This window comes from Schistocerca americana, chromosome 2 (genome assembly GCF_021461395.2).
Source record: "Schistocerca americana isolate TAMUIC-IGC-003095 chromosome 2, iqSchAmer2.1, whole genome shotgun sequence".
In the NCBI taxonomy this organism is placed as follows: Eukaryota; Metazoa; Arthropoda; class Insecta; order Orthoptera; family Acrididae; genus Schistocerca; species Schistocerca americana.
Genome location: NC_060120.1, coordinates 293,815,560 through 293,830,257, shown reverse-complemented (window position 1 = coordinate 293,830,257; position 14,698 = coordinate 293,815,560). Strand labels below are relative to the sequence as shown.

The 14,698-nt window shown below is 42.4% G+C and overlaps 1 protein-coding gene across 1 annotated transcript in view; it reads left to right on the top strand.

Moving 5' to 3' along the window:
* LOC124593968 (galactosylgalactosylxylosylprotein 3-beta-glucuronosyltransferase P-like) overlaps positions 1–14,698 on the top strand; it is a 182,871-nt gene that overhangs the window by 30,938 nt on the left and 137,235 nt on the right. The window lies entirely within an intron of this gene.

Here is a 14,698-nt window from a genome sequence, read left to right as displayed (position 1 = left end):
ATTTTCATGCAGCTGACGACTGGTTTTTATTTTGGTGAAAATGATTTACACTGCAGCTGCTGAATACCAGCTATGAACAAAACATAAAGTTATTAATATCAGTCGTGGTAGTCAGAAACAAAATATTGGCAAACGGAGCTGTTTCAGTTTCTGTCGGCATAAACGTAAGGATTCCAGCGTCCATTGATTTAAAAACAAGAAATATAGTGCACACATTTTATTTTGGTTGATTTGAAACTAGAGTTTTTTGGTGGGGTTGTTTTGGGGAAGGAGACCAGACAGCGAGGTCATCGGTCTCATCGGTTTAGGGAAGGAAGTCGGCCGTGCCCTTTCAATGGTTGAAACTATAGTGCAGGGTACGCTTGCATGATACACAACAGGTTCTAGGTACCGGATCCCAAGTTGATGCCATATTTCTCGACTTTCGAAAGGCGTTCGATCCAGTTCTACACTGTCGCTTGCTACAAAAAGTGCGCGCTTACGGTTTATCCGATGACATATGCGGTTGGGTAGAAAGTTTTCTAACAGACATGGAGCAGTATGTTGTCCTGAACGGGGTGACTTCAACAGAAACTAGCATAACTTCAGGTGTGCCCCAGGGCAGCGTAATAAGTCCTCTGCTTTTTACAATTTACATAAACGATCTGGTTGGTGGTATTGACAGCGGCATTGGACTGTTTGCCGATGATGCTGTAGTCTACAGGAAAGTAATACCACATGAAAGTTGTGAACAAATCAATGAGGATTTGCAGAAAATAAATGCGAGGTGTAATGACTGGCAGTTATCTCTCAATATTAGCAGGTGTGACCTACTGCGTATAACAAGGCGAAAGTCCCCATTAATGTACGGGTACAAAATAAATGCTCAGTCTTTGGAAGCGGTAATGTCCGTCAAGTATCTAGGATGTGACTATTCGAAATGATCTCAAATGGAATTATCTGGTTACACAAGTAACGGGTAAGGCGAACTCTAGAGTGCGGCTTATTGGTAGAATCCTGAAGCGATGCAGTCCTTCAAGAAAGGAAATAGCTTACAATACGTTAGTTCGTCCAGTGTTGGAGTATTGTTCGTCTGTATGGGACCCTTACCAGTTTGGTTTGATTTACGAGATTGAGAAGGTCCAAAGAAGAGGGACAAGATTCGTGACTGGTACATTTAGCCATCGCGAGAGCGTTACAAATCTCATTGAAAGTTTGAAGTGGGGCACACTTGCAGGTAGACGGCGCGCTAAACAGAAGGGGCTGCTCACTAAATTCCGAAATCCGATCTTCACCGAGGACGTAGAGCATATATTATTACCACCAGCTTTCAAATCGCGCAAAGATCACCATTCAAAGATAAGGGAAATAAGAGCTCGTTCTGAGGCGTTCAGACAGTCGTGTTACCCTCGCGCGATCGGCGAGTGGACCAGAGGGGGCGGGGGGGGGGGGGGGGGGGGGAATAGGACTTCGGCGCGAATTGTGCCCTCCGCCACACACCGCTTGGTGGCTAGCGGAGTATATTGTAAATTTAGAGGTAGAAATGTCGCTAAGGAGTAGAGTCGTGTAGAGCAATCATGTTTGGTAATCAAGTGCCCGCCCCGTTCTCAGTGTGGACATGGACATTTCTTTTCTGAGGGGGATCTGTGGGTAGCACACGAGGTGAGTAGAGAATCACTTCATCATTGTATACAGAAAAAACTTGTCAGAAATAAGCATTACCAATTGTCTCAGTGACTCACTTGTTAGTGGTTCAAGGATAACCTACTAAAACTCAATATGATTTACCTTTTGTCATTTTAAACATAAATGTGTTGAAATAAAAACTTAGATGGGTGGTAACATAGATGATGAGGAAGTCGTGATGGGGTGGGGGGGGGGGGGGGTACTAGCAATATATGGTTAGGAAGGTTGCCAACCACTGAGCTACTAAGATTGAAAAGCGTGTGTGCTGAGGCAATGACAGGTGCCGAAAAAGAGCCTGAGGTCACTGGCCTCAGGTCTTTCAGAATAGAGAAGAAGTTCCAGAATGTACTAGAAGGCTCTGTCCGCGGTCCCACAAAACTAGTCAAGAAAATATATTTGAAAAGTGCTGGGAAAATGCGCTTCCGCCGTTGAGGTTCCCAACCGCAAGCCAGTCCTGGCCAGATTTAAAGAAAGCATCAACTTTTCCTTCGGTTCCAGAGAAATAAAAATCAGGAAACGACCTCTACTTTAGAGCGAAGTCGCCATGTTCCGATTTCATGCATGTCGTAACACAAGCACTTGGAATAAGAAAGGGAGTGAGGCTACAGAGCTAAGTAACTGAATACGGACACAGAATAAAATAAAACATCAAGCATTCGCATGTGGTTTAAAAGGGATGTTAAATATACTCAAGATAAAATTGTGTAAGATGAAATTATGAATAGGTATGAAAAATAATCACCCCTTTCACCACTTCAAACCCTGAAGAATTACTTTCACAGGAATTTTTTTTAATAAAGAATGAAGATCACGGGAGTTTTTTAGACCAAGGATCCCCGGGTTTGCGGGCATCAGACTGTTCTGTCTGTGTTCTAGATGTATAATCATTTAGGTCAGATCCACTCATTAAGAAACATATATGACAAGATAAGGAGGTTCATTATGAGACATCAAAATACATGAAGAATAAAACATCCTGGTTACCCCATTTGGGCTTGACTTAGCTTCTTCGGTATTCAAGACCTTAACAACAAATTTGTACATAAATTACGATTTTTAAAGCAAAATAAGTGAAAGTATCTCACCATGAAAGTATTAAGTGAAAAACAGGTTTCAGACAACACTATTTACACTACTGGCCATTAAAATTGCTACACTAAGAAGAAAAGCAGATGACAAACGGGTATTCATTGGTCAAATACATTATACTAGAACTGATATGTGATTATATTTTCACGCAATTTGGGTGCATAGATCCTGAAAAATCAGTAACCAGAACAACCACCTCTGGCCGTAATAGCGGCCTAGATACCCCTGTTGAGTCAAATAGAGCTTGGATGGCGTGTACAGGCCCAGCTGCTCATGCAGGTTCAACACGATACCACAGTTCATCGAGAGTAGTGACTGGCGTATTGTGACGAGCTAGTTGCTCGGCCACCATTGACCAGATGTTTTCAATTGGTGAGAGATCTGGACAATGTGCTGGCCAGGGCAGCAGTCGAACATTTTGAGTATCCAGTAAGGCCCGTAGAGGAACTGTAATATGCGGTCGTTCATTATGCTCCTGAAATGTAGGGATCGAATGAAGGATAGAGCAGCGGGTCGTAAAACATCTGAAATGTGACGTCCAGTGTTCAAAGAGCCCTCAATGCGAACAGGAGGTGACCGAGACGTGTAACCAATGGCACCCCATACCATCACGCCGGGTGATACGCCAGTATGGCGATGACGAATACACGCCTCCAATGTGTGTTCACCGCGATGTTGCTAAACACGGATGCGACCATCATGATGCTGTAAACAGAACCTGGATTCATCCGAAAAAATGACGTTTTGCCATTCGTGCACCCAGGTTCGTCGCTGAGTACACCATCGCAGGCGCTCCTGTCTGTGATGCAGCGTCAAGGGTAACCGAAGTCGTGGTCTCCGAGCTGATAGTCCATGCTGCTGCATGAACAACGTCGTCGAACTGTTCGTGCAGATGGTTGTTGTCTTGCAAACGTCCCCATCTGTTGACTCAGGAATCGAGACGTGGCTGCACGATCCGTTACAGCCATGCGGATAAGATGCCTGTCATCTCGACCGCTAGTGTTACGAGGCCGTTGGAATCCAGCACGGCGTTCCGTATTACCCTCCTGAACCCACCGATTCCATATTCCGCTAACAGTCAATGGATCTCGACCAACGCGAGTAGAAATGTCGCGATATGATAAGCCGCAATTGCGATAGGCTACAATCCGACCTTTATCAAAGTCGGAAACGTGATGGTACTCATTTGTCCTCCTTACACGAGGCATCACAACAACGTTTCACCAGGCAACGCCGGTCAACTGCTGTTTGTGTATGAGAAATCAGTTGGAAAGTTTCCTCATGTCAGCACGTTGTAGGTGTTGCCACCGGCGCCAACCCTGAGTGAATTCTCTGAACAGCTAATCATTTGCATATCACAGCATCTTTTTCCTGTCGGTTAAATTTCGCGTCTGTAGCACGTCATCTTCGTAGTGTAGAAATTTTAATGGCCAGTAGTGTATTTACTACTGTTCTCGAGTCGGAAGCAAATACCATACATCGTGGTGACAATTAAAAACAAAAGAGGGAAATAATTATTCAGCTACACTACTGTTTCTGAAAATATTGGAACATCAGTTGCACTTGGACTTGCTAGCCGGTTATCTGTGCACGGTGCCTGGCATTGTTGTCAGACTAGTAAGTGTTCCATGGTGTATTCTCCTCCGCAGTCGTATTTGGTGGTAACCTCAGCGAAATTCCATGTGTGGAGGTTACTGTTGGATGTACCAACTATAGATCGAAGGCGGCTAAGGGACCTCCACACAACCCAAACCTATTGATGCCCAGGAGGACAGGCTTCTTCAGAAGGAGGTCAGGTCGAGTTATTCTCAAGCCGAGAAATCCACAGTTCTTTCCTTGTTGTACTTTCTGTTGCTGTTGCTGTTGCAACATCACACAGGTCTTGGTGAAACTTCTTGTAGAGCTCAACCTTGGTGCAGCTGGAGTGTGCCTATATAATGATTCGTTTCCCTGATAAGCATCATTAGTTCTCTCCGTATTGGCAGCTACTTCACGATGGATATGTTGTGACGCTATATGAGCTGGTAGAGTCTTAGAAGTGGTGTACGTCTCTGGCATCTTGTAGTAAGACAACACGTTTCGTTTAGTGCCTTGTCGACTTGGTTTGCGTGGTCAGGTTTTAACCATATGGAGCACGAATATTATGCAGCACTGTTACATGTTGCTGGTGCCGTCGTCCTGAGTGTTTGTGGACGTGAGCCTCAAGTACTACCAGTAATGTTGTGGAGGACGTTGTATCTGGCTTCCACCTCCATTCTCGTTATCTCCAAGTGCTGCATGTACGCCAGAGTACGGTCCGGAGTGACTCCCAGATGTTTTGGATGGGCCGTATTTGGTAATTTTATCCCTTAGCATGCGATGTTAAGTTCGCGACAAGTCTGAGACTGCTTAAGATGAACAACAAACTGTTGGTCTTAAGCTGAGTTTGGACCAAGTCGATAGACACTCGATTCTCTCATAGCATCACTCAAGTGAGCTTCAACATCTCCAAAATGGTATTCCTTGCCTTGCTACTGCCGGATCTTCGGCATAAAGGAAACTATTTCTGTTTACCAGAAGTGGTTCATCATTGGTATAGATGTTGAATAAGGATTGTGAAGGACAGGTTCCCTGTGGTAAACCAACTTCTGTGACACCTTCATTGGCTATGCCGAACCTGGAAGTCCACATAGAACCTCTTGGTGAGGAGCAAAATTTGAATACGTTTGCTAAAGTCATAATCTTTCCTTCTCCAGTAGATCTATTACACTGCATGGTGTTTTACAGTGACATAAGCAGCCGTCAATTTGGTGAAAGTTACTCCCGTAATTTTCCGGCTTTCAAAGCATTAGCGTGTTACTTTCTAATTTTTGGGCCGCAACTCAGACGGTTAAGAACCCTCTGAGAATTGAGGGTACTCTTGGACAAATTTTTCTCCTCCATCATTTTGCACCAACCGTCTTCCCCGTTTTTGGATATCCCTGTTAACACATCTCCTCCGTCCAGCAAAAGTTCTTTATTAAAAGGATTATTGTCGAAGAACTGAAGATAGTTTCCCAAACTTCCGTGAGTTTCTTTAATCAGTTATGTGTTGTGGTCCGCAACCTCGTGTGGTTAATATAGGGGAGCACTGATTCACGATTTTTGCGAAGTCATTATACAACTGTGGAGAAAGATCAGTTCTAAAGATGCTCTCGTCTAACGTAGATAAAATTTTTCCCAGTCGGTTTTCGTAACATTATACCATCTTCCTAAATTGAACTTTGTGAAGTCAGATTGCTGATAATAAGTGGCATATAACAGAGCAGTGCTATCCTATCAGCTACCGAAGACGTTTATATATCAATGTACCTATGTTAGCTGATGGGATAATGGTAAGGTGTGTTGTTTATGGTAGTGATATCTGCCACGTTTAACACACTCACAAGTTTCCTGTAAACTGTAGCGAAATGATAAAGGTTGCTAGTATAAGTTGCGAAATGACAGCAGAGCTCACCGCTTGTAGCATAGTCGACAGGATTGCAGGCACAGAGCCGAGTGGAGGGTTTGAATAAGAGGCTCAGAAGATTCTACGACCATGTAGGCTGCGTATTCCTCGACTTGCACCATAGGGTGGTGGGGTTTCGGGTTCCGCTGAGTAGGTCAGGAGTCCCTTACACGCAGGAGAAATGGTTCAAATGGCTCTAAGCGCTATGGGACTTAACATCTGAGGTCATCAGTCCCCTAGACTTAGATCTACTTAAACCTAACTAACCTCAGGACATCACACACATCCATGATCGAGGCAGGGTTCGAACCTGCGACAGTAGCAGCAGCGCGGTTCCGGACTGAAGCGCCTAGAACCGCTCTTCCACAGCGGCCGGTACACGCAGGAGACGGCTACATGAGTGTCGGCGGCTGTGTGTCGTAGACTGAACGGATTTTTAGGTTAAGTGGTATCGGTGAAACGTAAAAGGTACTTCAGTGTCATAGGGTGCAGTTCGAATACAGGAAGAACGTATATCCAGGAGTCATCGGAATAGCAGCTGTAAATTGTCGTAGATGTCTTGGGAATATACTAGAGCTATAAGTGATATTTCAAAGCATTGATATTCAAATCGTTGTAGGCACTGAAAGCTGCTAAAGCCGGTGTTAAGTTCAGCTGAAATTTTTGCGAAGGGCCTCAAGGATTTCAGAAAGGATAGCATAAATACAGTTGGCGGCGGCGTCTTTGTTGCTGTTAGAAGTAGTTTAACTTGTAACGAAATTGAAGGAGACAGTTCCTGTGAGACTGGTTAGAGGTTATTCTTGGCAACTGGAATAAAATGCCGGCCGAAGTGGCCGTGCGGTTAAAGGCGCTGCAGTCTGGAACCGCAAGACCGCTACGGTCGCAGGTTCGAATCCTGCCTCGGGCATGGATGTTTGTGATGTCCTTAGATTAGTTAGGTTTAACTAGTTCTAAGTTCTAGGGGACTAATGACCTCAGCAGTTGAGTGCCATAGTGCTCAGAGCCATTTTTTTTTTTTTTTTGGAATAAAATAACAATTGGATCCTTTGACGGACCTCCCAACTCAGGTAATACAATTGCTGAAAGATTCAAAGGAAACTTGAGTTTAATTTCGAACACGTATCCTACTCATAGTGTTATAATTGGTGGTGACTTCAGTTTACTCTCGAAATCTCGGCGAAAATATATGTTTAAACCGGAGGTACACATAAACCGTTATCCGAAGTTGTACTAATCGCAGTCTCTGAAAATTATTTGATTATTTCGTTCATGAACATATTCGAATAGTAACCGACTGTGAAAACACACTTTACCTCTTAGCAAGAAACAATGCTGATCTAATAACTAGCATCGAAACGGATACTGGGATTAGTGAACACAGGGCTGTCGTAGTGAGACTGAATACCGAAGCTCCTGAATCTAGCAGGAAAAAACCGAAAATATATCTACTCATAAAAGCAGACAATAATTCGCTTGACACCTTACTCAGACAGAATCTCCACTCCTTCTAAATTAAGAATGTGAGTGTAGGGGTTGAATTCAAAGAAATAGTATAGACAGCAATTGAGAGATTTATACCAAATAAATTAACAAGAAACGGAGCTGAACATCATGGTACGGAACACGTGTCAGAATTATGTTTCAGAGACAAGGAAAACAGCATGCCAAATTTAAACGAACCCCAAATACCGAAGATTCTCGATCTTTTACAGATGCTCGAAGTTTAGGGCGGAATTCAAATCAGAAAGCTTATAATAGCTTCCCCAACGAAACTTTGTTCCGAAACATGGCAGAAAATCCATAGAGATTCTAGTCTTCTGTAAAGTACGCTAGCGGCATAGCAGTGGAAACACTACCGATGACAGTGCTGCTAAAGCGGAGTTACTAAACAAAGAATTCCGACATTACTTCACCCAAGAAGCGGAAGTAAATATTCCAGAATTAGAATCAGTAACAGCTGCCAACCTGAGGAACTTAGAAGTCAATTTCTTCGGAGTAGTGAAGCAACTTAAAGACAATTAATAGAAGCAAGTATTCCGGTGCAGACTGTACACCAATTAGGTTCCATTCAGAATACGCTAATGCAGTAAGTCCATCCGTTAGAATCATACACAACCCCTGACTCGGCGAAAATTCCGTACCGAAATACTGGAAAGTTTCATACTTCACACCAATATTCAAGAAAGGCAGTAGGCTTAATCTACTAAATTACAGGCCAATATCATTAACGCTAATATGCAGCATTAGTTTGATCATTATAAGTTTCCTCTAAGAAAACGGTCTATTGACACACAGTCAACACAGGTTGAGAAAACATCGTTCTTGTCAAACAGAACCAGCTATTTATTCACACGAACTGTTGGCTGCTTTTGGCAAGGGATTTCAAATTGATTCCGTATTTCTACATTTCCAAAAGGCTTTTGACACGATACCTCGCAAGCACTTTGCAATCACATTGCGTGCTTATTGAGTATCATCTTAGTTATGACTCTGGATTCGTCATCTCATTTCAGGGAAGCAACATTTTGCAGTAATTGGAGAAAAGTGAGCAAGTACAACAGAAATGATTTCTGGAGTTCTCCAAGGTAGCGTTATAGGGCATCCTGTGTTCTATATAAACGACTTAGGACAGATTCTGAGCAGCCACCTTAGGTTATTTGCAGATGATGCTGTCGTTCACCGCCTTATCGCCCTTAAAGTCATGAAAAGATCAATCTAACTTGTAAAATTACTTAGAAAAGATATATCTATGGTGAAAATTGGCAGTTGACGCTATATAACGAAAAGTGTGAGGTTATCCACATAAGTGTTAAAAGCAATCCGTTAAACTTCGGTTACATCAAAGCTCAATCAAATGTAAAGACCGTAAATTCAACTAAATACCTAGTAATTACAATTCCAAAGAACTTAAATTGGATAGAACGCAAAGAAAACGTTGTGTGAAAGGAGAACTAAGGACTGCGTTTTATTGGCAGAACACTCAGAAGGTGCAACGGATTTGTTATTGCCTACACTGCGCTAGTCCGTCCTCTTTTGGAGTAGTCCTGTGCGATTTGGGATCCTTACTAGATAGGATTAAAGCAGTACATCCAAAAAGTTCAAAGAAGAGCAGCACGTTTTTTATTATCGAGAAACAGGGAGAGAGTGTATCAAACGTGATAGAGGGTTTGGGGCGGATATAATTACACTACTGGCCATTAAAATTGCTACAGCACGAAGATGACGTGCTACAGACGCGACATTTAACCGACAGAAAGAAGATACTGTGATATGCAAATGATAGCTTTTCAGAGCATTCACACAAGGATGGCGCAGGTGGCGACACCTATAACGTGCTGGCATGAGGAAAGTTTCCAAGCGATTTCTAATACATAAACAGCAATTGACCGGCGTTGCATGGTGAAACGTTGTTGTGATGCCTCGTGTAATGAGGACAAATGCGTACCATCACGTTTCCGACTTTGATAACGGTCGGATTGTAGCCTAAGCACGACAGACTTCTTTAGATGGTGTAAGAGTGGGTTTAGCAAGTGTTGAGCCGCGTACGTGTTACTCTGTGATGGATTACGTTCTGTGTGTGGCTCAAGGAAGTCGCACAATGTGTTTCAAGAACGTGCAAATAAAAGAAGAAAATGGTTAAAAGCAAAATAATGTATCAGTGCCTCGTCATTTAAACGACCTAGACAAAATATTTTCTTCAGGTTTTGCAGGAACAAATCAACCAGCCCTAGCGCTGAGAAAAACTTCGCAAGACAAGTGCTGTTTATCTGGAAATGTAATGTTTTTTCTCTTTCCAGACACTTTACCGCTTCTTAAACTACGAGATAGTTATTACAGCGTAATGTTTGGGGTTTATTATATATGGACTTACAAGTAAAAGTAAAATGATTAGACAAATGTCGATGACATTTTTCTTCATTTCTTTATGTCTTTTGCGTAAATTACACAGACCATATATGAACATACAAACCAGAGAAAGAGGAAAGGTTTTTCCAGCCAGGTCGGTCTCCGGCGTGTCCGCCGGCTGAGTACTAATGCAATACGAGCTTGGTTCGGAAACATTGATCATCACCCGCAAGACGACCTTCTTCCGAATTTACAACCCAACAATCGGATTTATGTCCTTGATTCTACTTTAAACAAAAGCACGAGATTCTAGAAGACCGTTTTGGATTGAATCTTACGAACGTTGTAGTTTCAACTGGCGAACTGTTTCGTTTGGAACACAAGATACGGCCCACATGACCATCACCTGCACCCTACCATTAGCACAACGTGTTCTCTTTATCAATACTTTCCTCCCGAGCAAAGCATGGTATTTGGCATAGATCTTTCATTTCCCATAATACTTGGAACGAGCAGTAACATGGGATGGAGGTGGGGCGATATATTCACCGTAGTTGACTTAACCTGCTTATTAGCTCGTGAAGATGGTGGACTCGGTCGGACTCGTTTTACAACCAAAGTTGTAGCGCGGTTAATCAACCGTAATTGCACAACGATAGAGAATCATCCGTCAAGTCCCCCTCCTCCGTGATCTGCTCCACTTGACAGCCCTATCTTATCAGCTGAGGCGTATTCGACAACACTGTTTACGAAAAAGCTTTTCGGCACCGAAGATCTGGAGCTACGGTTAACAGCATCTAAGTGCTGATGTGACGACTTGATAGTACGGCCAGCCACAACTGAGGTGGAGGTCAGGTTTTCGACATTTCCACAGAAGATGGTGTGGGCCGAGCTCGTTGCCTACGACAAAAGTTAGCAGCTTCTGGTGTAACGCAGTCAGTCGCGACATTCCGACAAGCTCACGGCTACATAGTGTCGGCTAAAGTCCATCCACCTCGTACGATCGCAGTCTTCAGAAAGACACACTTAACCATCGTTCCACGTGTTCTCAAACTAAGACAGTCTGTTGTGTTGCCGTTTTACTACTCGCCTTGTAAGCGGGACAAACAGCAGTTATTACAGTTCTGATTCCCGATTTTAAACCACAGCAACAAAGAGAGCGGCCGCTCCGATACATACAAATCGCTTCATGCAGTGGTTCCCCTACAAACTGCCAACATGTTACCGTTTTCTCCTTCACTTATCTGCACACCACTGCATCGCCAAATCTACGAGGAACTATAGCCAATATTAGCTAATTTTCTTCGGGAGTTCGCATTTGACAAACTGCACTAACCGTGGTTCAAATTGGTTCTGAGCACATTGGGACTAAACTTCTGAGGTCATCAGTCCCCTAGAACTTAGAACTACTTAAACCTAACTAACCTAAGGACATCACACACATCCATGCCCGAGGCGGGATTCGAACCTGCGACCGTAGCGGTCGCGCGGTTCCAGACTGTAGCGCCTAGAACCGCTCGGCCACCCCGGCCGGCCTGACCGTGGTCACTCTACACTAAGCCTAATCTACAATGAAAATTTTAAACTTTCGTAAAGAGGGCATTGCATCGTAACGAAAGCTGTAACACTGCCAAAAAAAATAAATAAATAAATAAATAAATAAAAAAATAAAATAAAAATAAAAAGCGACTCCTTTATGATCTGCTGGAAATAATTTGAAGTGGAGGATTTATATTTCATTTTGTTCATCACCATTTCATTTCGTATACCAAATGTTTTCAAGTAGCCTCTCCTTCCAATAGGTTTTCTTGAGTTATGTGGAATAATAGTAGTGTACAAGAAAAGACATTGGTGATTATAGTTTAGAAGGAAGACTTTTAGTGTATGTCCATAAGGGGTTAAAGCAGAAATACTTTATATATTCCTTTGCAGGGAGACATTCAGAACTGTCGAGTAAACGATGTTATATTTTACTTTATAGACGTTTTTTATTTTTGTCAAAGACTGTCGGAAATGGAAGCATTTTGACAATTTCTTTTTTCCAGGAAGCCATTTTAATTTATGAGTTCAAAAATTTTTAATTACATTTAACGGAAGGCATTTCATTTGCATTTACCTGGATCTTAGATTAGGGGAGCAAGACTCTTCATGAGATTTTATTTTATGTTTTTCCGTGTTGCTCTCCCTAACGGATATGTGGCAATAAAAACACAACAGGAGGTGACTTCTTAGTTTTACTGTTTTCGAAAAAGTGGGTTTTCCAAATTTGTTTGCTACTCAAGACGAAAGGGTTACGCTTAAATTGCTAGAGGAGAGCAATTGCGTTACTCAGGTATCAGCACTGGGAACCTTCTTTGATTTCTTTTGAAAGAAAGGAGCAAGAAACAAAAAACAGCTGTGCCTCAGGATTACTTCCTTTTTTCTATTATTCCTGTTTCTCCCCTTTTTCATGTTACTGTACTACTGTGTTAAATTCGAATGATAGTGCCCCTGCTGTGGACCCAAAGTCAGCTAGAAATATCTATTTGGTAAGTACCATATAACATTTATGTCTTCTTGCCGACCTGTGTGACTGAGCGGTTCTAGGCGCTTCATTCTGGAATCGCGCGACCGCTGCGGTCGCAGGTTCGAATCCTGCCTCGGGCATGGATGTGTTTGATGTCCTTAGGTTAGTTAGGTTTAAGTAGTTCTAAGTTCTAGGGGACTGATGACCCCAGATGTTAAGTCCCATAGAGCTCAGAGCCATTTGAACCATTTATGTCTTCATTTTATTTCAACTCTTATAACTCCTGTTACGCTATTTATAAATTATTATGTTTCTTTATTCTCTTCCCTGGCACTAGACCTAGTGCTGTAGGTAGCCCCAATGAACCTTGCGGTTAGAAAATATTGCACGTGAGAAAGTTGTAGCAAATCCAAACGTGACAAACAATGAGTAAACAAAGAAATGTCTCGACAACTTCTTTATGGCGGTAGGTATTGTGTAACACAATACCTATACAATATACAATATATACAATATACAATATTTAAGATTGAGACAATACTTACTAAATGAAATTCAGTGATCCAAAAATATTGATTTATTCACAAAACACAAGAAAAACGACGCTGCCACAAGTGAAAAACACGATTGAAGTGAATAAATATATTGATCTCTCTAAGGCATGAAATGACACAGACTTAATAACGGATAACACAGAACGTATTAGATCTATAACTTTGCTTCCCTGGTTTTTCTTTTCCCACATAGTTCAAAGCTTTCTGCAAAAAACTTATGAAACATTTACAAATCAAAGTGTTTACAATCGCTGGCCACTACTTTTTCCAATTTTTGGGGCAGTGTGCGATTTCCGCTGCGGAAAATCTGGGCGTCTTTTGAGGAGATCCGTGAATCGATCCAGTTTCGCACTTGTTCTACGACTGGAGATGCTGGTCAGCCATGCCGAGTACCATTGCTCGAAAAAGGTAGCAGTCAGGGGGAGCAGCAATAGCTGGAGAAAATCCCATCTCAACATTTCCAGGTATGTTTCGATGGATTTTGCGACGTGGGATCCGTCACCGTCATGCTCCAAAATCACCTGATCATGTCTATCGCTGTATGATGGCTGTCTGTCTTTCAGTACTCGGACCAAACGCGTCAACTACTTTCTACAACGATCTTTTGTGAAAGTCTCTGTCAGTTTCAGGAGCATTGAAAATCTTCTCTCTTCCACCAGCAAGCCGGTCTTCTACGTCCAAATCATCGTTCTTGGAGCGTCGAAACCATTCTCTGCACGTTGGAACTTAGCTATGTAAATTAGCTACAACAAATTTTGCCTATGTTGGTCTGTGAAAATGGGCTCGATAAGCAACCTGAGCTACCAGTTAACGGAATCTAACATGCATAAAACTGTGTGCGTGTTGTACGAGTGTCATTTTCATTGTCATTGAGGCCCTCAACAGATCGTTACATAGAAAACTCAAAACTAATATTTGGATAAACTATCTGACTGTGTATTTGAATATAAAATGGTTCAAATGGCTCTGAGCACTATGGGACTTAACATCTATGGTCATCAGTCCCCTAGAACTCAGAACTACTTAAACCTAACTAACCTAAGGACATCACACAACACCCTGCCATCTCGAGGCAGAGAAAATCCCTGACCCCGCCGGGAATCGAACCCGGGAACCCGGGCGGGGGAAGCGAGAACGCTACAGCACGACCACGAGCTGCGGGCATTTGAATATAAAAACTACAGGAACAAATGAACCTGTAACACTGAATACGTAAGCTATCTGACTGTGTTTTTGAATAACAATTTACAAGTGATACAGAATCTGACTTGTGCAACGGAATTTAATGGTTTAGAGTACATGTCATGTTGTGGTTTGTCAGTTTCTCTGTTTTGGCCGTATGCTTTGCACTCGCCTCTTTAGATGACTTCCTGTTTCCATGTGGTTTGCAGTAATTCACAGCACCATGCAGAACGACTTTTTTAAAGGAGTTTGTTTGGGTCCTGTTAACATCTAAATAACCTGTGAGAAGGCATTTCATGAATTAAGTCTATTTAGAATATCAATAAAGGCTGAGTGTGAGGTTAACTAATTATTTCAATTTAAAAGTTACATAAACATTTAATGACCACA